Below are 5,671 nucleotides of genomic sequence, written 5' to 3'. Positions count from 1 at the left end.
ATACAAGTTTAAGGTGAATTGGGTGCCATCATCAGCCCAATTCACCCTATGATAAATCCGACATACCCCAAAGGTAATTAGATAGCAAAGAATGAAAAAGAAAATTCAGATCTGAACTGATACAGATCTGAACTATAGTTGAGGACTGAACTGATACAGAGCACATTTTGGATTTTGGGTGAACTGAACATTTGCTTTATCCACTTGTAACCGAGCTACATTAGCTAAGGAGGTGTATGTTTGGATTGAATAATTGTTATGCCTCAGATATTTAATAAAAATTAGCACTTTCCAAGTATTTCTATTAGCATTCAGATCTGTAGTAGGGCTGCTACAGTACAACAGTTAGCAGACCTGATTTCAGGTCAGGTTTATGCTTTCGAACACCCACACATTCTTGGATGCTCTTTGCAAAATAAAAAAAAAAAAAAGAAAAAAAAAATTTTTTTATGATGACCAGCTTTGATCTCTTTTGAGAATGAACTGAACTTGAACTCAGATCTGTTCTACAACTTGCTAATTTGCAGCAGTAGCAATGCCAATAATGCAGACCTGATTTCAGATTTCTACAAAAGTTGTGTGGACCAAATAGCTTGCAATACCAAACATTGTAGACCCGATTTTCAGGTCTTAGCAAGTGTTTGATATGCATAAGCTATACAGGTTTGGGCTTCAATTGTAGAGCTTAAAATCCTTAAACCAAGCCTAACTCAGGACTGGTTTTAGTTTATTTCAGATCCTTTTAATATATTTTTCAGATCAGATCTGATTTCAGCCCTAAAGCATCACAGATTTGATTCCAACCTTAATGGATGTATGTTGTAGTGTATACCAATGAGTGTGTATGAATATACAACTCAGATATGAATTATTATTTGTTAATTTCTCTAGACTAACAATGCCAAAGACTTGTAGATCTGAACTCAACTAATTTGGGTCTGAATTCAGATGTTGCAATCGATGGATGTAGATAAAGGAACCTTGAATAAGATGATTGGTTTAAATCTGCTTTTAGTATAATCGGCTTCATTTATTCATGATAGGATGTAGGTTTTTGTATTCCAATAATTCACTTTACATTTTCAGTGTGATAGGATTAGTTATTTATTTTCTTTTGTGAATATTGGCCTTTTTATTGCTTTGACCTTAACAGTTTATGACAAGCAGACCTGAACTGGAAGAGATCCTTTACGACCCAGAGATTGAACGGACTCTCCGTGTCCGTTTAAGAGCTGCTAGGCAAGTCAGACAAGAAGCACAAGAAGCTCAAGAAGCTCAAGAAATGGTTGAGCAGAGGACTATGATGGACTATGCCAAACCCACTCTCACTGGAGCTGCCTCCAGCATTATCAGGCCCAATATTGCTGCTAACAACTTTGAGATCAAACCTGCCATCATACAAATGATTCAAAACACGGTGCAATTCTGTGGATTGGCCCACGAAGATCCCAATGCACACATTTCTAACTTTTTAGAAATTTGTGACACCTTCAAACACAATGGGGTAAGTGATGACGCCATTAGGTTGAGGTTATTCCCATTTTCTTTGAAGGATAAAGCCAAAGCATGGCTGAATTCGTTACCGGCAGGATCAATAGCTACGTGGGACGAAATGGCCAGCCATTTTCTCTCTAAATATTTTCCCCTTCTAAAACTGCTAAAATGAGGAATGACATCACTACTTTTTTCCAGCAAGAGGGGGAATCTTTATATGAGTCATGGGAACGATACAAGGAGCTGTTAAGGAGAGTTCCTCACCATGGCCTCCCCATTTGGCTGCAAGTGCAGACTTTCTATAATGGTCTTACTGACTCAAATAAGACCATATTAGATGCTGTAGCCGGAGGATCCATAAATAATAAAACTCCTGAGGTTGCCCATGCACTTATTGAGGAAATGGCAGCCAACAACTATCAATGGCATTCGGAAAGAACTCAAACTAGGAAGCAGCAAGGCTTGCATAATGTTGACACTTATACAGCACTATCTACACAAATAGGAGCACTCAGTAAGAAAATAGATGAAATGCAGATAGCTGCCATGCATGTGCAGCCTCTTAATTGTGAATTGTGTGGGGGAGGCCACATCAGTACAGACTGCCAAGTTGGCAATCAATTCAGACCATCTACTGAACAAGTTGACTATGTCAGCAATTCGTCAAGACAGCAGGGTTACCAGAGTCACCATACTTTTCATCCAGGATGGAGGGGACATTCAAACCAGTCCTGGCCAAATCAGCATACTTCCAAGCCATTCCACCAGACTTATCATCAGCCTGAACCAAAATCCAATTTGGAGGAACTGATGACAAAATTTATAGCAGGTGCAGAAACTAGGTTCCAGAACCAGGAAACCTCAATCAAAAACCTGGAAAACCAAGTGGGGCAATTGGCACAATTAATCTCTTCCAGACTGCCGGGAACTCTTCCAAGCAACACTGAAGTGAATCCACGAGAGCAGGTGCAAGCTATTACCTTAAGGAGTGGAAAAGAGTTGCCTGAGGTAAAAAAGAATAATTGGGCTGAACCCAAGGCAGAAACAAGCCTTGGGACCAGACAACAGAAGACGGAACAACTAGAAGCACAACAAGGGATGCACCAACAACCACAAGTTCCATTCCCTAACAGGCTGAAGCAACAAAAATTGGAGAAGGAATTTGGTAAGTTTCTTGAAATATTTAAAAGTTTACATATTAATATTCCTTTTGCTGATGCTTTAGCCCAGATGCCACACTATGCAAGGTTTTTGAAGGAATTATTGGCAAACAAAAGGAAACTGGGAGATGTGGCTACAGTTGCATTAAATGAGGAATGTTCTGCTATCCTTCTGAACAAGCTGCCTCAGAAACTCAAAGATCCAAGGAGTTTCACTATTCTTTGTACCATTGGTAGTTTAAAAATTGAAAAAGCTTTATGTGACCTGGGAGCTAGCATCAATTTAATGCCATATTCTATCTTCAAGAAATTGGGGTTGAATGAACCCCAACCCACTAGAGTGGCATTACAATTGGCTGATAGATCCATTAGACATCCTAGGGGGATCATAGAAGATGTGTTAGTTAAAGTTGACAAATTCATTTTTCCAGTTGATTTCATTGTGTTAGACATGCAAGAAGATGTGGAGGTCCCGCTTATCCTAGGGAGACCTTTCCTGGCTACCGGGAAAGCAATGATTGATGTCCAATAAGGACAACTCAGCCTTAGGATACAAGATGAGGAGATAATTTTTAAAATGTCTAATGCTATGAAACATGCACCCTCTAGTGATGATTATTGTTTTATGATTGATGCCATTGAATTGACAATTGATGAATGCTTCCAGGTAAGTAGAATAACTGATCCTCTTGAACTCTGCCTCCAGCAGGGAGAACTTGAAGAAGGAGAAAATGAAAAAATAAACCTCATGATAGCATACCTGAACGATAAGCCTCAATTCAAGGGAAAGGGGTTTCTTAAATTAGAGAACTTAGGCAAATTGCCTGGACCATCAGGTAAGCCATCACTCCAAGAACCCCCCACCCTTGAACTGAAGCAATTACCATCCCATTTAGAGTATGCTTTCCTTGAGGAACCATCAGATCTCCCCGTGATAATTTCCGCAGCGCTGAATCCCTTACAAAGTGAAAAATTATTAAGAGTGCTGCGGGAACACAAAAATGCTATAGTTTGGAAGGTAGAAGATATCAAAGGCATTAATCCATCAATCTGCACTCACAGAATTTTGATGGAAGAGGATAGCAAGCCTTCCATTCAACCCCAAAGGCGCCTGAACCCCAACATGAAAGAAGTGGTAAAGGCTGAAATAATTAAGTTGTTAGATGCTGGGATCATTTATCCTATTTCTGATAGTTCTTGGGTAAGCCCTGTGCAAGTTGTGCCCAAGAAAGGGGGTACGACTGTTGTTCCAAATGAGAAAAATGAACTCATCCCTACTAGAACCGTTACCGGATGGCGTGTGTGTATTGAATATAGAAAATTAAATGAAGCCACCCGGAAGGACCATTTCCCTCTCCCATTTATGGATCAAATGTTGGAGAGGTTATCCGGGCATGAGTATTATTGTTTCTTGGATGGATATTCAGGGTATAACCAGATACCAATTGCACCAGAAGATCAAGAAAAGACCACTTTTACTTGCCCATATGGAACCTTTGCATACCGAAGGATGCCCTTTGGGTTATGCAATGCCCCAGCAACCTTTCAGCGATGTATGATGTCTATATTTTCTGATATGGTTGAAAAATTTATTGAGATCTTCATGGATGATTTTTCAGTTTTTGGCTCTTCGTTTGATGCATGTTTGAATAATCTGGAACAGGTGCTTACTAGATGTAAAGAAACACATCTTGTGTTGAATTGGGAGAAATGTCATTTTATGGTGCAAGAAGGCATAGTGCTTGGACACAAGATCTCTCAAAGAGGTATAGAAGTCGACAAGGCCAAGGTGGAGGAAATTGAAAAATTGCCAACCCCAACATCTGTTCGTTCTTTGAGAAGTTTCTTAGGACATGTCGGATTCTATAGGAGGTTTATTAAGGATTTCTCAAAAATTTCCAAGCCATTATCTACCTTGCTTCAGAAAGAAGTGCCTTTTGAATTTTCAACTGAATGCCTTCATGCTTTCAACATCTTGAAAGACAAATTGATCCATGCACCTATCATGGTAGCACCAGATTGGACCCTCCCATTTGAATTAATGTGTGATGCGAGTGATTTTTCTATAAGAGCTGTTTTAGGACAAAGAATGAACAAACATTTTCAGCCAATTTACTATGCTAGCAGAACCTTGACTGGACCCCAACTCAATTACACCACCACAGAAAAGGAGCTGCTAGTAGTAATATTTGCACTTGATAAGTTTCGTTCATATCTGATATAATCCAAGGTTGTTGTCTACACAGATCACTCGGCATTAAGGCACTTGCTTACCAAGCAAAACTCAAAACCAAGACTGATCAGGTGGATCCTTTTATTGCAAGAGTTTGACATTGAGATTAGAGACATGAAGGGTGCTGCAAACCTGGCTGCTGACCATCTCTCCCGGTTGGACATGGTAAGCTCAACAAAGGAGATAACCAGCAACATTCGAGAAGAATTTCCAGATGAGCAGTTGTACTCAATACAGAAATACTCATATCCTTGGTATGCTGATTTTGCTAATTATCTAGCTGCACAAGTCCTTCCTCCTAACCTTTCATATCAACAGAAAAAGAAATTCCTTTTTGATGTAAAATACTATCTGTGGGAGGAACCCTTTTTGTATAAATTGTGTGCAAATCAGATCATAAGGAGATGTGTCCCCGAGGAGGAGATGGAGTCGGTACTCCAATTTTGCCATGATAAAGAAGCAGGAGGTCATTTTGGAGCTAGTCGCACCGCAGCCAAGGTTTTGCAATCAGGTTTTTATTGGCCCACACTTTTCAAAGTTGCCCATAGGTAATTGTCCACATGTGACAAATGCCAAAGATCGGGAAACATTTTCCGACGGAATGAAATGCCCCTTTCCAATATTTTAATCTGTGAAATCTTTGATGTTTGGGGTATAGATTTCATGGGACCTTTCCCGAATTCTTTTGGGAATAAGTACATCCTCGTTGCAGTTGACTATGTATCCAAATGGGTAGAAGCCATGGCTTTACCCACAAATGACTCAAGAAGGGTGGTACACTTCC

The 5,671-nt window shown here is 39.8% G+C and overlaps 1 non-coding gene across 1 annotated transcript; it reads right to left on the bottom strand.

The window, feature by feature from the left end:
- Nucleotides 1-1,659: 1,659 nt before the first annotated feature.
- Nucleotides 1,660-1,766, bottom strand: LOC148852781 (small nucleolar RNA R71). The gene has a single exon (XR_016100039.1). It is a non-coding gene; the product is annotated as a small nucleolar RNA R71 (small nucleolar RNA).
- Nucleotides 1,767-5,671: the final 3,905 nt, after the last annotated feature.

Source organism: Nelumbo lutea, chromosome 5 (assembly GCF_056320005.1).
Source record: "Nelumbo lutea isolate HS-2025 chromosome 5, American lotus-T2T, whole genome shotgun sequence".
Lineage (NCBI taxonomy): Eukaryota > Viridiplantae > Streptophyta > Magnoliopsida > Proteales > Nelumbonaceae > Nelumbo > Nelumbo lutea.
Note: the sequence above shows the minus strand (reverse complement) of the source record. Positions and strands in the feature narration are given on the sequence as shown.